The sequence below is a fragment of the Squalius cephalus genome (assembly GCF_949319135.1).
Source record: "Squalius cephalus genome assembly, chromosome: 1".
Taxonomy (NCBI): domain Eukaryota; kingdom Metazoa; phylum Chordata; class Actinopteri; order Cypriniformes; family Leuciscidae; genus Squalius; species Squalius cephalus.
The window spans coordinates 51,611,868-51,631,614 of record NC_137122.1 but is presented as its reverse complement, the minus strand read 5'-3'; the positions used below and the strand labels follow the sequence as shown (position 1 = coordinate 51,631,614).

General features: G+C 41.9%; 1 pseudogene across 1 annotated transcript in view; it reads right to left on the bottom strand.

Annotated features, from left to right (window-relative positions):
• The window catches only part of LOC307166294 (immunoglobulin lambda-1 light chain-like), a 33,973-nt pseudogene that overhangs the window by 624 nt on the left and 13,602 nt on the right, over window positions 1-19,747 (bottom strand). Inside the window, exon 4 of the transcript in view lies at window positions 384-419. The product of the transcript in view is annotated as an immunoglobulin lambda-1 light chain-like (transcript). The remainder of the gene's footprint in view (window positions 1-383; window positions 420-19,747) is intronic.

Genomic DNA, 19,747 nt, shown 5'->3' with positions numbered 1-19,747 from the left:
GAATCTGACTCTACAATGTCAAGTCACCTTCATTTCTAATGCACTTTTAACAATATGGACTGTTTCAAATCAGCTTTACAGTGATAAAGAACAGAACATTACTGGTTTGAAACAACATGAGGGAAAATATCAAGCCTTTAAAAAACTATTTTAATATTATTAACCCATCAACTTGAGATCAGATTTTAAAAATCATTATTAAGGTGAATTCTGAAATAATCAAATATATTTATAGAGGAAATAAAATCTCAAGAACAAGTTTTTGTTCTTGTTGTTTTTTAAGTAAATCAATATATTTCATTTTTTTTATCATATAATTTGACCTTTATTTTTGCAAGAATAAAAAGTGACTGAACAGTATTGAAAGAGTAAAGTTTACTCACCGATCACATTCAGTTTTGTTCCTTGGCCGAATACCACTGTGATACAAGTCACATCTTCACTCGTACAAAAACCTCCTGAGTTTCAGAGGCGAGAGACACAGAACTGAAACATTCACTCAAGCTCAGATTATAAACCACAACTCTCTTCATTAAAACTCTTACAGTCATTAAGTGTCGTGATGTCAAGAAACAAGTTCATAAGAAGCTGTTTTTATGCAGGTGTTTAAAGTTTTTGTTTTTCATATTTTTCACCAGTTGCTGCCATTCATTTTTTTCTGTGTTATTATTGTTCATCTGTAGATGAGATTGCATGATTATTTGTAGCCAAAGATGCGAGTAATCTGTTGTGAACACTGAGTGAATTCACTTTGGGAAGGAGATGCTGTTTGTCGGGCGTTTCAAACGAAAGTGAACAACTGAATCCATCACATACTGTAAGTCTGTTAGTGAAGGGAACATGCTATGGTCACTTCAAGAAAGTGTGTCTTTACACCTGAGGACCAGAGATGAGAAACTGCTGTAGCTTCAGAAGACCTGGAATACAGAACATTTAACACTATCCTGTCATGATTTTTTTTTTTTTATTATGATTTTTTTTTTTTTTTTTTTTTTTGATAAAAATATTTCTCTAAACAATTACTTACAGGGCAGAATAGTAAAGAAATTGGAGAATATTCTCAGCATCTGTGATTAGTTTGTAATTTGTCATGAATCTGTGTTGTGCAATAGTGCTCTTATCATCTGCTGTCTTTATCTTAGAGCTGTTGTAAAGCCTAAACAATCTGTTACGGTAATTTCCTATAATCACTGTAAAGCTGCTTTGAAACAATCCATATCATTAAAAGTGCTATATAAATGAGTTGACTTGACTTGAAAAGCAGAAGTGAATGTGAGCAGTGAGGAGGTTTTTGTCATGGTGTGAATCACTGTGATACGTGCTCTTTAACAGAGTCATCCCATGTCTGACAGTAATACACTGAAGAATCACCAACATCCACATTACTGATGATCAGACTATAATCTGTTTTAGATGAATGTGTTGATGTGAATTTAGGAGCAGAGAAACCAGATCCATAATGAACTGTGCTCCAGCTATGACGAAATCTTAACACATGTTGAGGAACTCCTCCTGGAGTCTGTTTGTACCATATAGCAGCATCACCAGTTACTGTCCCCAGATTACAGTTCAGTTTAGCTGTTTCTCCTTTATTGACTGTGATTAATGGACTCTGAGTCACTACAGTCACTCCACTGACACCTGCAGAATAAACACATCCTTTATATGAGATTGTGTGTCAAAACAGTTTAAATCTGACATCAGAAATGAGGAAAACTTACAGGTCAGAAGAGTAAAGAAAGCACAGAATATCATGATCATCTTGTGATTTGGTCCGTGTGACGTGTAAAGATGAGCAGTGCTGTAGAATAATGCTGAGATGATCAGAGAGAGAAACTTTAAGACAGTCAAGATCTCTGAGAGGGAGGAGCCACTGAAAGACCCGCCCACCTCATACAATAGACACGCCCACATAATATAGACCCGCCCACCTCGTACAATAGACACACCCACATCATACAATAGACACACCCACATCTGACAAAGTACAGATGAGCTTCTCACTTCTTCACTGAAGAAAAATGTGTTAAGTTTTTCTCTATCGATTTGACACATTTCTGCAAACTCAGATCACTGTTCTCAAAACAATTAACACAGTGATCTAAACACTTTATAATTGTCCTAAACAGATTATAAGTTCTATTCTCAATTGCACATAGCATGATTTCAATTGACCCCAAACTAGTAGGCTAATCTGATGGTTAATAATACACACATCACTGGAAATGCAGTTCTTCTAATTGTTTACACAGCTATCACAATTGCTTTTACGATAAAAACTATTTTCAAAAGTAGCAAACATTGTTATGCAAATAAAAAAATAAGAATAAGCATGAGAAGAGGAAAAGAAAGACGTGTGGAAGATGGTGGAGAGAGTTGAGGAATGGGAGAGGAAGATTGAAACATGTAGACAGAGATGAAGAGGAGAGGAGAGAGTTTAAGAAAAGGAGAGGGAGAAGAGATGGGTGAAGTGGAGGACATTGGTGCAGTGGAAAGAATAAGAGGAGAAATTGTACAAAGAAAAAAGAAAGGGATGAAAGATGAGTGAAGAGACTGTAGTGGATTTTTCCCTAAACCTGACTATCTAGCGTCTCAAAACGACACTTAATAAATAAATCTGTCGTGTCTACTGATCGACACCGAGCGTCTGCAAATCGACAGTTAATAACCTTTATACTCTAGCTCTTTGCGTCTTCCATCGACAACTGGCCGAGTCTCTTACTCTAACTTACTTGCTTCCCTAAACTGACCTGCTGCGCAGCAGAAATTAACAGACAGACATCAGCAGATGTCCTCTAAATGCTTTAATAACGGCCGGGAGAGTCTTCGAGCAGTTCTCAGAGAAACTCTCCCAAGAAGAATCAAGGCCGGAGGATCTCCGACAAATTCCATTGAGAAAATACCACCGTACACAAGAATACAACAGTTTTTATAGTATAGAGGTATGGCATAAATATCAGGCTGCATTACATAACTTCCCCACTATTTGATTGGTTCTTCATATGCAAACCCCTCTGTTACAGGTAAAGCAAACTTTGATTTAATGATGACTTCATTTGTTAATCACAAGATTCTAACAGACTGTCTAGTTTCATTTCCCATGTTATTTATACACACACTGAAAAAAATGTTATGTTGACTTTACTTAATTTTATTGTCAAGGGGTTGCAGGAAATAAATTGATCTAAATCCAGACATTTTTAAGTTGAGTGTACTTATATTTTATAAGTTGAGTGTATTAATCTCTTTCAGTAATTTCAGATTAATTATATTCATAATTTTAGCTAAACTATTTTGTGTAGAATTTACTCATTTTTTTTATGTTCAGTACACTAAAATTAATTATGTGCAACCAGATCAATTTAATGGTTTAATTTCTACATACTAAAACGAAGTTCAATCAAATAGTTTTTTTTTTATCTCTTATTGCATCTTAACTTTCATTAATATTCAGACAAATAAAGCAAACCCAATATTTTCAACTCTAAGTTTATTTTAAGTTAAACTGCAAACTCTTACATTGAGTCAATACCCATTTTTTTCACAAAACAAGCACATATTTCCAGGACTCAAGGTATTCATAGAGTAAATATTCCAAAACATCCACAGCTTTAAATGTTCACAACAGTGGCTGTATACATATATTCACACATTACTACAGTCCACCACTCACTTTGCAACATCTTCTACAGCTGCATTTCACATCATATTAAATGTGCATAATAGGGTTCATAATAGCAGCTGAAGAAATCCTACAGTCCAGCATTGATTTAGTTCTTTAGTCCAAGGACTTTGGAGGAAAGCCTTTTACCACCCATTTGCAAGAGGACATAGTTCAGTACATAGATGACTCCCAGCATCATTGCACATGCTTGGGCTACAGATCCAATGTTGTCCAGAATGATTTCTCCTTCAACATAAATGCCAATGTCATCATGAGCTCCAATTTCTCCACCCTCCTTGTTGATGACATATACGCCCATGGTGGATTTCTGCAGATCTCTCAGGAAGTCATCTCTTTCGATGTCCTGTATATTTGTAGAATATAGGTGACAAAAAACAACACCATGAATTTATGTAATAGATTTTAATGACCTGAACATTCTACATTTCTTTATATTTACAATATATAATTACACTGGTCAGTAAAACTATTGAAAATATTTGTCAGTTAAATAAAGGTTCAATGTGAAAAATCACAGATTTTTGTTTTTATGGCATTGTGGAAAATATCTAGCCTGGCAAGCCAGACCTACATCAAGATGTTGGGTCTGGCAACTCACCATAGACACGGCTCAATCCGAGGGGCAGGATAAACGGCTGTCTTTCAAATTCCCTCTGCACGCAATAGGACAGCGCTTCACCCAACCAGAGCGTTTTCCCAACAGCGGAGCTAGTTGATAGATTCAACTTTTGCCATATCTGGCCGGCAAAACTACGAACACATCTTCCTTTTTTAAAGAATGACTTAAGTGCCGTTCTTTGCTCTTTTCTCAAAGAAAAACTTAAGTCCAAGTCCTCCAGAGTCGCGGACAAAGACGATTCGAAAGATGTTTCGCCAGCAGCAGCCGTCATTCTTTGTTTTCAAGTGTCAGGTAACTGTCGCAACTCTGTCGTCATTATGTTAAGCCTGCCCCACCTACTCTATACACGATGTGATTGGCCTGACCCAATTTAGGTTTTTGCAGCTCGAAAGTCAATGTAGAGTTGTTAGACTGCCCTGGCTGCAAAATACATTTTGCTGCCGCTAGGGCGCGTCCAGATTTCTAGGCTAGAAAATATCCAAACTTTTCTGCAAATGGAGCAGAGACACAGAAGTCAGAATGGATTGAGAGATGAACTAACACATTGTTGGTTTTGGTATTTTAATTTAACAATTAGCAAAATAATGAATAAAGCCTGCCTTATCGTTTCAAGAACCAAACTGATGGTTTAAAATGTTTTAGCCAATTAATGAAAATCTCCAGACACAGACAAATCTGTTAATAATTATTGGATGTCAAGAGTTCTTGAATGCACCAGGGTGTGTTTAGAAAATGGTACCTGCTTTGAAAACTGTGCAGCAAATTGTTGATTTTTATACAAATATTCTCAACCTTATGGCTACTTATATGGTTAAAATTAATTTTCTAAAATTGATCCTTTGGAAAATGGTCAGCGGTAATTTTAATGCATTTGTCATCAATGAACTAAAACATAAAAACACCAATATGATCCTCTGTGGTGACATGCTTTAGTGGCTAGAGCATTTTTCAAGTTTTGCATTAGTTGATTTAAAGGTACAATATGCAAGATTTTTTGCCGCTAGAGGGCGCTACATTCCAAACAACAACAACGGCGTAGCTCGATGACTATGTGAAGGAGCGTGGAATGATGGGAACTGTCGTTTTAACCCCCTGAGGTCGGCTGTCGCGCCGGCGTGATAGGCTTTTTTCCTTATCAGTGCAACAGAGACGAAAATTACTCTGTTGAATTTGATCTTACATACTTGTGTTTTACATCGCTCGATCCTGTTAAGTGTGTATTATTTTTGTGTATACTCACAATAAAAACAGTTGTGTTGTGCTTTTTGCCAAATAAAGAAAAATAAACATGATGCGAGTTCTGCTTTCTCTCTGTCAGTGTGGTCCATTCTGAAACGTGCCCGAAAATGAACTGTAACTCAGCGAATTCTCAGTCAAACAGGCATACAGACACCAGTGATGCGCGGGTCAATCTATAAACAACCTGCACCCAACCGACGTTTTCAACTAACCCGCCCACAACTCGGACCGCAAAAAAAGAAAAAGAAAATATTGTACCCGACCCGCTTCCTGACCCGCATTTTTTAAAAGTAGTAAATGCTCATCGTAGCGTCATTGGAAAAAAAATTCATATATTCTAATTTTGTCAAGAATTATAAAAAATCGTCAATAAGCTCATAATTTGTATTAAAATAGTCTAAATGTTTAGTTTTAAAAACAATTTAAAAAAGCTGGCTATGTCTATTTTGATGTTTCTGCGCAAGTTCAGCTAATAAGCGATAATAAGCGTTATGACCGCACGCATAAAGCTTGCCACAAAGAACCTGTTAAAGTAATGATTATGAATGTGTCTAAATTAGCAAGGAGACATTTAATTGTTTAGTAATAAACTGGTGTTTTCTGTGTCGCTGCAAAGATGAAGTTGACGATGCGGACTCACCATGAACGCCAGAGAGAAATGCACATTTCATATGGATTAGGCCTACATAATCAGAGAGTAGCCTATTTATTTTGGTTTGAATATTTTCATTTAAAAGTAGACATTTCAAGCATTCTGTAATATATAGCCTATATTTCTCAAAACTGTGAGGCACAAGCAATACAAGTGATCGTGCCGGCGATTGTCTGCTATATATTTTCTTCTCATTCATTAAATACGGGCAATTGATTGATAAAACATTGATCAAAATTAAGATACAATTTATACTAAATGAAAATCTTTTAAAAAGAGTTTTCTATAAAACAAAACTTAATGAAGTCGTCAAAATCATGTTTTACCAAAAACAGCGCCGTTGCTAGGAGGGCGCCAGCGCCTCTGCCTTTCAGCGCCTCTGCCTAGCGAGTGGATGATAGCCCTGAAGACGCCTAGCAATGATACCTTTAGTGGTAGTATACCTTTAGTTAAGTTATACCTTAAGAGTCTTGGTAGCGCGTTAAGAGACAATGTTATCGGAAAATGCAGCCCAGGTATGATGCGTATGATGCGCAACGGAGATTCCAAAGCGCTCTTCTTTGGTCAGAACCATGGAGAGCGATCGCGGATAGGTCCGTCCTATGCACCGAAACTTTTAAAGGTCCCGTTCTTCGTGATCCCATGTTTCAAACTTTAGTTAGTGTGTAATGTTGCTGTTAGAGCATAAATAATATCTGTAAAATTATAAAGCTCAAAGTTCAATGCCAAGCGAGATATTTTATTTAACAGAAGTCGACTACAGTGAACGGCTCGTTTGGACTACATCCCTCTACTTCCTTCTTTAATGATGTCACTAGAACAGTTTTTTGACTAACCTCCGCCCACAGGAATGCTCCCTCAACTCTACTGGCTACTTGCGCCCTTCTTATAACTTAGGCTACTGTGTTTACTCAGCTCTTACGGTGATTTTCTGAAGTAAAACTGACGCTTCATCTTTTGTGTGATGTACAATAAACTTTATTAAACTCATCAGTATATGTTTGATCATCATTCAGACAGCAGACTTGTAGGCTATTAATAAATAATGGATACATAGCCTACAAGCAGATGACAAATACGTTATAATAACCGTAATTAAACTACTAAACTATACCTGTTTCATCTCTATACAGCACTCTGACTCTGTAGGCATTATTGTCCGACTCGAAATGAACGCTGTTACTGAGAGTTTCTGATATTATCATCATTCCGTGAGCTGAAATTGTCCTGAGAGACTGAGCGCGAGCTCATGAAACCCCTGCGTCGTCCAGCAGCACCTCATTTGCATTTAAAGGGCACACACTAAAACAGCGCGTTTTTCTGTGCCCCAAAAAATGACAATTTAAACATGCTGTAAAAAATGATCTGTTGGGTATTTTGAGCTGAAACTTCACATACACACTCTGGGGACATCAGAGACTTATTTTACATCTTGTGAAAAGGGGCATAATACGGGACCTTTAACAATGCAACAAAATATTTAAAGAGCATCAAGCTATTAAAATCTATATTATGTATACGCACAGATAATATAACAGTAGGCTATATTAGTCAATATATTTTTTTATTAGGTTAAGCAGTGATTGGATAATGTTTTTTTAATTTTTTTATTTAAAGTTTGGCCCACCCACAATTGGTCTGGCCCATCCAAAACTGGAATCCTGGCACCGTGCCTGGTAGGTCGTGCCAGTTTTGTGGCTATCAAATGTGTAAATAGCATCACAAGAAGTACACATGACAAAGCCAGCACTTTGGTCATCATCTTTCATTATTTTGGCAAATGTCTCCCACATTTTGCTCTTTCTATTTGTGTATTTGCGGAGCTTCCACTCCCCAGTCTTCACCTTTTCTCTTGCCGCCTCCATCTCTACCTGCAGACTGAGCTGCAGCCAATAAAGTGTAGGCCTATGTATTTCATAGAAAATTGTGTCTAGTACTATATAAATTACAAAGGTTTAATTGGCATCTTTATTTCAAACGACCCGACCGACCGCGACCCGAATATCATTAAAAATATTTTTGGATGACTCGTAACCGCGGGTAACTCATTTTGGATCAACCCGCGCATCACTGACAGACACACAGGCATGAAGCTTGAATTCTCTTCTTTTAAATGAAGTAATTTTTATATAAAAAATATATTCTCAGTTTATGTAATATGTATGAAAAGAGAGAGATGTCAGTCATTCTCATGTCAGCTCATTAAGTTTTAATGTGACTCCGCCCACGGAGAGCGCGCTAGCTCATATATATACTTGTGTGTGTGTGTGTGTGTGTGTGTGTATGTGTGAATATCTAGTGAATGATTAGAAGATTCTACTTTAGGATTGGCTTTTCATTAGTAACTACTGTAAGAATCATTGTAACTAACTAGTAATGACTCAAGTGTTACTGCATACTTCTATGGGAATTACTAATTATTTGGATCTGTATTATAAAGTGAAGATCATGGTAACTAACTAGTTACTGAAGTCATTTTAAGCTTTTAGATAGTAGTAAGTTTTAGATAGTAATTCCGATAGAATTTGTGTAGTAACACTTGAGTCATTGCTAGTTAGTTACCATGATCTTTGTGACTTAATGTCTTGCTTGTGTGAAAACAGTGAGTGATGTTCCATAGCACTAAAGACTGCAAGTGTACAGTTGCACATGACGTGTTGCAGCATGTTTGTGTGTTTTTGCAGAGTTCCCTCAAGTCAGTCCATGACACCTAGTCCAGCCTCCTCACCTACCAGGTCACAACCCCACCATCCCAAGGGGAAATTGACTGACTGCATCATCTAGGCCTTAGGATGGTTCCACAAAGAATTGACTGCACATACAACATGAATTTACTTCAAACTAAAGATTTGACTTTTCATACAGCAAAAGACACTGCATCTATTTGTGTCTCATTAGCTCTCAAAAAACTTTAACCTTACAGTTCATTAAATATTTTAACACAGCTAACTCAAAATTAATTGTTTTTCACAATGTATAGCCAGAGGACTATCACAAAAGTGTTTAGGAAAGTTAAGACATACTAGAGTATGTTTGTTTAAAGCTGCTTTGTATTGTTGTGTATTTTAAAAAGCTCTATAAATGTCCTAAAACGATGTGCATTTTGCTTGTAGTTTTGTGGTAATAAAAATGTAATACATTACATTTCATAATTCAGTTGAATTCATTATGTATTGTATTGTGTAATTTAATTACATTTTTATATCTCTAATTCTAATCTTCTAATTCTCTAATTTTATTACATTAAATGTTATTGTGTTGTATGATGGTCTGTATTAAGAATTAATTATAACATAAATCATATGCATTAGTACACAAATGACATGCTTGTAATAAAAAAAGCATATTATGCCCTATTGCTTAATAACAAATAACTTCGTCACAAAACATAATTAAAAATGTTATTTCTTTCAAATAAAATATTATTATATGAATTAAGGGGTTTGATTAATTACATTAAGATTGTGATTCCATAATTTTATTATACTGTTCTTTAGTCAAGTGCAGACAACCAATTAATATTTATACCCACAAAACATAGCTAGCATTCTGTAATTTATTTGAATGTCTAAACTGTTAATAAGAAAAATAGTAATATACACAAATAAACATTATTTTATGGATCTTTTAATAAATAAAAGTGTAAAAAAATAATAATTATAATTGCATTACGAATTGCTGTGAATATGGTAAGGCAGTATCAGTGCAGTATAAGCTCATAGCACGATCATTGGATAACGTTAGCTGTATGCTATGCTACTATCTAAGCTAACTAAAAAACACACTAACAACGAGAAATGTTTAATTTCACAATCTATAGCTTCGGTTAAATACTAGTATATGAAACGTATAATTTAAAATACATTAAATACATTAATGACTCGTTATAACGTAGTACAAATGTCTTCTATAATAAAGTGATTTTGTATGAATTGTAACCAGGCACTAAAGCGATTACCCATAAAACGTGCTTTGAACCAATCGGATTGCTTGGGTCCTACGCCCGGACTCATCACACCCCGAAGTGACCGGATAATTCACCACACCTGTAAAGGCTAAACGTCACGCGTAACGTCAGACTTAACAACCGGATAGAGAGCCTAAGTCCCTCCCCTTCCGGTAGACCACCATGGGACCTTACTTCGGAAAAATATTGGATGGTAGTCAATGGCGCGAGACAACAAATATGTTGATCTCGTTTGAATTGTGCCCTGAATTACACATATGATGTTTATCAATTTAAAAGATACATTTTAAAGTCAAGAAAGTCGCAGTTTGATGTAAAACTGGTGAGGTATAAGACTGTGAAAATACGTAATTACAGAGACTACAAACCCAAAAGGCGCACGTGTGACGTCATACCTTTTCTCTCAATGAATGAAGCTAACTTTACTGAAGCTAACGTCTGTCATTTTCTCTATAGTCTTACGTTATAATCGTAATGTTACGCCGTCATGTCTGAGTGTTTTGTACCAGACTGCACACATACGAGCAACGGATCTTGTGACGTACATAGTGCGAGACGAGAGATGTAGTTCATTGAGCGATTTTCACATAAAACTAAACGTTACTCTTCTGTTTTATGACAAACTGCGACTTTCTTGACTTTCATAATTATCTTTTAAATTGACAAACAGCATGTGTAATTCAGGGCACAGATCAGACGGAATAAAAAGATAAGTTGTCTCTCGCCATTGACTACCATACATATTTTTTCCGAAGTAAGGTCCCATGGGACTTAGGCTCTCTATTATTCTCGTGCACTGACTCGTTCACTAAGCTGGACAGCCAATCAGAGTTCCTTCTTTCACCGACGGCCTGAAAAAAAGCTGACGAGGACCAATTTCAGCCGACGGTGCGGAACACAATGAGGAAACTTAGTCGGCCGACGCACAAAAACTGCCCGAAAGGCCGACCGTCAGCTTGGTGTGTTCCAGGCTTTAGACACAGTGCATTTAACATACATCTTAACAGCTATACTGATAGAGCTAAAGAGGGCAGTCCATTTTCAGAATGTATAATGCAGTTATTGTGTATATATTTTTGAGGTTACCACAGGTTTGAAATATTCTACACTTTCGAGACATTTTTATTATTTATTATATTTTAATAGTTGTAATCCTTTTACACAGGCTACAAGTGACATCAATCTTAAAAGGGCAGCAGTCCTCAAGGCACTTTGCATCTACCTTGGTGAGGATGATGGACATCTCATTCGGGAGTATAAGGCAAGTCATTGTAATTGCATTTGGTCAGATGTACTGTCTTGTATTATAGAAAATGTGTTAAGATCCTAATGCCACTAACCCAATAGTTAGAGGAAAATGTCTTTCACAATGTGATTTAAAGGGGCACTCACCAAAGCCAAAAACAAGCCCGATGCATAAAAAAAATCAGTGTGTTGACACCACAACTATGGCAGCTGTAGTCCTATCACTGTCTACACACTGTCGTGTTTTGGGGTCTAGAGCTATTATAGTGTGGAAGCCTGCTGTTTATTTAAAGGTACAATATGTAAGAATTTTACATTAAAATATCCCAAAATCTCAAGGCCAGTGTTATATATTTTGTTAAGTTGAGTACTTACAATATCCCAAATGTTTCCAACTATTTTTAAATCGTGAGAAAATTGCGATTTTATCCAAGGAAACGGGGCGTGTGAGCAGGGGTGAGCTGGGAGTCGCAAGTCAATTGCATCATATTGCAGCTGGTTCTGTTGAAAAAGCATGCTTAATTTTATATTTTCCACATGTAGCATTTGGTAATAGTTATGTTTATGTAAGGAAAGTATTATTGCTTTAGATTTGTGTTTAACGTTATTGCTATATGACAGCATAGGCTAATTATTGACAGCTTTCTGAAATCGTAAGTCTGCTATGCTATTACATATTGCTAATGTAAATAACCTTGTGTATTTGTTTACAGTAGCAGTTAAAATGTTAATGTAGTGCTAGACATTTGTCCTGCATTAGTTATTGATTAGTTCCCTTTCAAGGGAACTCGCGTTGCGTCGAGTTTGACGCTATGGGAACGCTTTGCGTGATGATGTCTTGAAGCACATGTAAAATCAGTCCAATGGCGTGGCGGAGCGTCAGATGCGGGTGACGTCACGTACCAGGAAACTATAAAGCCTGCTTGAAAACAGAGAGCGACAGCTTCTGTGTCTTCAGTAGCGCTTTATGTGAAATCTGTCTCTGTCTATTTATTGTTGTCTGTCACATTATGCAATCCAGCGATCAGTTCAGAATGTGTGTGCATCCCTGCCCGCGTTTTTATTACGGGTAGGGACACTCACGTTCTGTGTATTGTTTGTTTGGGAGAGGAGCATGCCCAGTCAGCACTCGAGGGTGCTGGCTTGTGTGCATTGTGAGGCGCTGTCCATGCGCTCGCTCCGATCCCGGCTGAGTTTCTTCCGGGAAGCTCGCGCTCCCCAGGGCTCGGGTCCCGCTGCTGCCGAGGCACAGCGGCGATCTCAGTCCTGGGGTTCGCAAATGGATCTATCAGCGGGGTCTGAGACGGACTCTGCCTTATCTCAGCCCTTGCCTGATAGACCCGGTGTTTCTCATCAGGGTGCGGAAGCACGCGCGGCGGTTTCTTCCCCCCTGATGGTTACACAAACACTGCAATTGTCCAGTTCTGAGGAACTGGATGTTGTTAATGTTGAAGAATTGCTGGATGTAGTGACAAGAGCAGTCGATAGACTATTATTGTGTGGCAATCTTATAAACAGGACGTTCGTTCAAATAAATAAATAAATAATAAACTTGACGAACGCTTCCTGCCCTCACGTGCACAATCACAACGCCGAAATCTGCCGTTTTTCCCCGATCTCCATACTGAGGTGTCGAGATCGTGGGAGAAACCAGTGTCATATAGAGTGTTTAATTCCTCAAATATCTGATTATTCCTCTATTTTCTGGTTAAAGAGACATGGTTATGAGGAGATGCCAAAGGTGGGAGAGACGCTCGCGAGCTATCTCTCTCTAGCAACAGCATCGTCCCTAAGTGTTTCGGCATTGCCTAAATAAGCCCCTCAGAGTGACATAAAAAATAAAAAATATATCTCTGGTGGGCAAGGCTTATTCCGCGTGTGTTTATACACGATGTCTTTGCCATTTATGCTAACCCTGCCACTTTGTGTGTTTCGGGGCGCAGTGGTCTCCGGCGAGCACATATCTCAGGGTCCACCCGGAAACGTAGTGGTCCTGGGATGCTTGCCCCCTCCGAGGAGGGTCCTAGAGCAGTCAGTTCAGTCGTTCCCTGCCGGTTCGCCATACAGGGCACTGAATTGGTCGCTCGAGTAACATCTACACCAGTCTTGAGAGGCTGGTTCTCTTAGTAAATTTTTTGGAGAAAAATTTTTTGTCCTGATGCTCGAGGGCTCAGGACAATGAGGGTAGTCCCCCCCCCCGAAGTGCAGCGGTCAACACCTCTTTTCACGGTGCCCGTCTCTCTTCGGTACCCTCAGGGGACCGTTCTGCCAACCCTGCCACCTCTGGTGTTTCAGGGCGCAGCGGTCTCCGGCGAGCACATATCTCAAGGACCACCCGGAAACGTAGTGGCCTCGGGATGCCCGCCCCCTCTGAGGAGGGTGTTAGAGCGGTCCGTTCAGTCGTTTCCTGCCGGTGCGCTGTTACAGGGCGACGAACCGACTACGCAAAAAAAAAAAAAAAAAATAAAAGGGGAAACCGTTCTGCCAACCCTGCCACCTCCGGTGTTTCAGGGCGCAGCGGTCTCCGGCGAGCACTTATCTCAAGGACCACCCGGAAACGTAGTGGCCTCGGGATGCCCGCCCCCTCTGAGGAGGGTGTTAGAGCAGTCCGTTCAGTCGTTCCCTGCCGGTGCGCCGTTACAGGGCGATGAACCAACTACTCAACAACAACAGAACCCAGAAGTCAGTCTCGAGAGACTGGTACCTCTAGTAGAATCTTTGACAGCGTGGAAGCTACTGTCAAATGTTTCTCGTTGGGTCCTGCAGACCGTGGAAAAAGGGTATCAGATACGATTCAAGAAACGCCCACCTCGGTTTATGGGGGTCCTGCCCACAGTGGTGGGCCCCGAGCAGGTTCTGGTTATGGAACAGGAAGTGAACACTCTGTTAGAGAAAGGGGCCATAGAATATGTACCTCCCTCCGACAGGAAAACCGGGTTTTACAGCCGGTACTTCATAGTTCCGAAAAAGGACGGGGGATTGCGTCCCATTTTAGATCTTCGAGTTCTGAATGAGTCAGTCATGCAGCTCAAGTTCAAAATGTTAACATTGAGACAGATCGTGCCTCAGATCAGGTCCGAGGACTGGTTTGTCACGATAGATCTCAAGGACGCATATTTCCATATTTCCATCCGTCCGTGTCTTTGGAAGTTCCTGAGGTTTGCTTTCGGGGGCAAAGCATACCAATATCGAGTTCTTCCATTCGGCCTAGCTTTATCACCCCGCACTTTCACGAAATGTGTGGATGCAGCTCTGGCGCCTCTGCGCCTCCAGGGCATTCGCATTATGAACTACATCGACGATTGGTTGATTTTAGCTCAGTCACATCAGGTGGCGGTTCGACATCGAGATGTCGTTCTCGCACATATGAAAGAGTTGGGGTTACGGCTGAACGCCAAGAAGAGTGTGCTTTCTCCACTTCAGAGGACCACTTTCTTAGGCGTGGTTTGGGATTCTGTGTCGATGCAGGCGCGCCTGTCACCACCACGTATAGAATCTATCCTTGCAGCTGTGAAAAGTGTAAAGCTAGGCCAGCTACTCACTGTCAAACAGTTCCAGAGACTGTTGGGTCTCATGGCAGCAGTTTCCAACGTGATACCTTTTGGACTGCTACACATGAGGCCCCTGCAGTGGTGGCTCAGGACCAGGGGGTTTTCCCCGAGGGGCAACCCATTTCGCACAATCAAGGTCACGCGGCGATGCCTACGTGCCTTGGTTATGTGGAGGAAACCTTGGTTCCTGTCCCAGGGCCCAGTGTTGGGAGCTCCTTGTCGTCGCAAACTGCTAACGACGGATGCTTCCCTCACGGGCTGGGGAGCGATTCTAGAGGGTCGCTCATCTCAAGGTCTGTGGGAAGACCATCATCGCTTATGGCATATCATTCGCCTAGAGATGTTAGCTGTCTTCCGGGCTCTGAGGAGCTTTTTCACAGATCTCAGGGGACACCATGTGCTAGTTCACACGGACAACACGTCGGTAGTCGCCTATATCAACCACCAAGGGGGTTTGCGCTCGCGCCCGTTATGCAACTTGGCACGCCATATCCTCTTGTGGTCCCAGGGAAAGCTGCTGTCTCTCAGGGCAGCGTACATCCCCGGGGTCCAGAATATAGGAGCAGACACTCTGTCGAGACAGGGGCTGAGGCCCGGGGAATGGAGGCTCCACCCCGAGGTGGTGGAGCTGATATGGAGGGAGTTTGGCAAGCACAAGTGGATCTGTTTGCGTCTCGAGAGACGTCTCACTGTCCACTTTGGTTCTCCCTCACGCATCCAGCTCCTCTGGGACTGGATGCTATGGTGCAGACGTGGCCGAGGCTACGTCTGTACGCTTTTCCCCCAGTTGCTCTGCTCCCGGGAGTTCTGGAAAGAGTTCGCAGGGACCGGGTTTGCCTGCTTCTTATAGCCCCGCACTGGCCGGGCAGAGTATGGTTTCCCGACCTCGTGTCTCTCCTCGACGGGCCTCCCCTGGAGCTACCCGTCAGGAGGGATCTTCTGTCCCAAGCGGAGGGCTCGATATTTCACCCCCGACCAGAACTGTGGAACCTGTGGGCTTGGCCTCTGAGGGGGCCCAGCGCATAGTGTCAGGTCTCTCAACTGAGGTTGTTGAGACCATTCTACAGTCCAGAGCTCCCTCCACGAGGAAACTTTATGCCCTGAAGTGGAGAGTATTCACTTCTTGGTGTAGTGACTGTCGGTTGGACCCAGTTAACTGCCCACTTGGTACAGTGCTGGAGTTCCTGCAAGAACGGTTCACTGCAGGTCTGACCCCGTCCACGTTAAAGGTTTATGTGGCGGCCATAGGTGCTTACCACATGCTTTTGGGTGGAATCTCTGTGGGGAAAGACCCCTTGGTATCTCGTTTCCTTCGTGGCACTTGAGGCTGAGGCCTGCAGTTCGCTCTAGGGTCCCTCCATGGGGTTTGTCCTTTGCGCTGCAAGGCCTTTCCCTGGCCCCTTTTGAGCCTATTGAGGAGGCTCCAGAGAAGTTCTTGACACTGAAAGCTCTGTTCCTTCTAACTATTTTCTGCAGGCCTTCTGTCCTCTTCCTTTTCACGGACCAGGAAAGAACTATTTGCTTTGCCCAGTTCGGGCGTTAGACGCTATGTCCACAGAGCTGCCCTGTGGCTTAAAACTACCAATTATTTGGGTGTTTCGGGTCCCCTAACAAGGGATATCCAGTGTCTAAGCAAAGGATGAGCAAGTGGGTGGTTGAGGCCATTTCGCTTGCTTATGAAGCAGCCGGACAGCCTTCTCCTATGGCTGTCCGGTCGCACTCTACTAGGAGTATGGCGGCCTCCAAGGCCCTTATATCAGGAGTTTCCTTACAGGACGTTTGTGATGCGGCAGGCTGGTCCTCACCGCACACATTCGTCAGGTTCTACTCTCTGGATTTGGACTCTACTCCAGGGTCTCATGTTCTGTCTTCCTAGTGCTGCTCACTTGATTTCACACAGGACAGACATTCGTAGCTATGGTGGCGTTGGTATAGACGTTCCCATAGCGTCAAACTCGACGCAACGCGAGTTCCCTTGAAAGGGAACGCCTCGGTTACGACTGTAACCTCGGTTCCCTGAAGAGGGAACGAGCGTTGCGTCACCTTGCCATATCTCCTTCATGCCTGTCAGCGGCTACTTCAGACTTTTTACGAAGCTGTCGCTCTCTGTTTTCAAGCAGGCTTTATAGTTTCCTGGTACGTGACGTCACCCGCATCTGACGCTCCGCCACGCCATTGGACTGATTTTACATGTGCTTCAAGACATCATCACGCAAAGCGTTCCCATAGCGTCAAACTCGACGCAACGCTCGTTCCCTCTTCAGGGAACCGAGGTTACAGTCGTAACCGAGGCGTTTTGCATGAATTATGAAACTTTTTCAGTAGTTCTCTGGGAAGCATTAAAAAAATAGTAGTTATTGATTAGTTAATAGTGAACTACCACTTTCATCTGTGTGCTATTACTTACTCATTTGTTAATCAGAGTTTCTTGTTAGTTAATAGTTGTTCAGTTCTTTAAGAATCTCCCCACCGAACGGGGCGTCAGGAGAGGACACGTTCGGTGGGGAGATTCTTAAAGAACCGAACAGTTATAAACCGCGGCCCACTGCACTGGATTGAGTGCAGCAAAAAACAGCCACGGACTGCTTCATTAAGTAAGCTCAATTAACCCAGGATCAGCTGGCCTCTCACTTCTGTGACTGACCCCAAGTTTATCACCAATCAAACTGCCCGTTGATCAAGGATAAAAGAGCGTGTATACACATTGAGTGACAGCTCTTCAGTCAACACAAAGGGAGTAACAATGGCAGACTTGGAAAAGCTTAAAAGTGTGCGATCAAGAGCACAGGCTTCATTCACAAAAAGGGCTCATACTCTCACCAAGCCGGGACTCTTGGAACCGACTGAAGTTCTCAGGGAATGGAAGATTTTCAGGACAGACTTTTCTAAAGTTACAGATGCGGGACATGAGTATGCTGAAGCCCTGAGGGAATCAACGGATGAAGAGGTCATAGCATCTGCAAACCAAATTGATGTAAAGACAGCGGAGTGTGAGAACAGGTTCCTTGAGGTAAAGAGAGTCACCCAGGAAACCTTCTGGACCAGCTATGCAGAGGAGGTGTTTTTTAAGCAGGCTAAAACAGCTGATACGGCCATCACTCAGGCAGAGGAAGAGGAAGTTAACCCTCAGAAGTTAATCAAGAACCGCAGGCTAAGAAATAGACGTCTTGAAAGAGAGGACATTGAACTCGGAGAAATGCTGGTAGAGTGGAAGGAGTTGGTTCCTGGTCCGAAGGCATTAGATCTTAGGACACGCCACAAGACACTAAAGAAGAGGGTCCTGGCGTTGTCTGATAAACTGGAGGAGGAAGAAGCAGACCAAGTAAAGGGTAGAGAAAGAAACCTGGGAGATGATAGCAGCGCGGTTGATGATCCGATACAAGATGCTTCTTTCCTCTCTCTCCCTGACATGTCTGCCGATCTCAAGCTGAAGCCCAAAACGTACACAGGGGCATTGAACATGAACACCCGGCCCCTCTTGCAGCAAAGCAGCCCGGAAAGGACCAAAGGAAACTCTAATCTCAAGCCTCAAATCAGCCTTGAAAGAGCACGGCTACCCACTTTCTCTGGTGACATGAGGGACTATTACCGCTGGAAGACTGAGTGGGAGGACCTACAAGAATTGGGTAACCCACAAGGTGTGGAATGTATAAAAAAGTTCCACTTATTAAATAGTCTCCACGAAAAGGTCAAGAAGGATCTTGTCCTATCTAGCTGTGGATCCGCCGACGATATGTTCAGGCTGCTGGACAGTAAATACGGGAACAGAGCGAAAATAGTCCTAATGATCACCAACGAGGTCCAGTCTCTTCCCCCTGTCAAAGGAAACAATCCAAGAAGAACCATTGAATTGATCCAGGCTGTGGAAAGGGCACTGTGCAACCTCCAGATTCTTGGTGAAGAGGATGCCGTGAAGAACTGTGTTGTTGCTCAATCTCTTGAAAGCAAGCTTCCCAGTTCACTCAAGAAGGAGTGGATTATGCATAAAACTGACCCAGCAAATAGGTTCTCTCCACTGTATCATTTTGATTGCCTTCTAGGATTCTTGAAGAAGCAGGAGGAGATTCTTGAAGAGTTGGATCAGTTGGAGCCAAGCCCTGCAGACAAAGGCCCTGTGGAAAAGGGTGCTGCAGACTACCCAGATAAGAGAGGGAGGAAGGCTTTCACTAAATCCACAGCAGGTCAGATGGACGACCATCCCAGCTGTACTATATGTGAAGATGACTCTCATGCCGGCAAGCTATTTGCGTGTAAGGTCTTCAGGGAGCAAGATCTCTTGAGGAAAAGGGCCCATGTGAAGAAGCTAGGGTTGTGCTCCAAGTGTTTGCGGCACCACCCCAAGGATGGGAAAGGATGCACACCCAGATACCTCTGCCCGAAAGTAGACTGTCGGAAAGGAGGGGTGTCGGACCACAATTACCTTCTGTGTCCTAAGCCACCGACTCCAAAGAAGGACAGCAGCAGTGAGGAGCAGAGCACCATAAAAATTGGAGGAAAGAAACTTGGCCTAACCAACAAACAAGAGGAGTTTCTGGCAGAGCTTACTCCAGAACAAAGGGAGAAATACAAGAATGCGTTCTCAAACAAGATATCATCAACTGTATGCGCCAAGGCTGGAGATGGACTGCAAGAACATCCAGTGGTGATGATGCTGATGGAAGTGACGACAAACTCGGGTTGCCTTATTGGCTCCCTAATCGACCTTGCATCTGACACCAATTATATCACCAATGAAACGGCCGATCGCCTTGGACTGTGCGGTGAGAACATCAGGCTTATAGTCCATGGA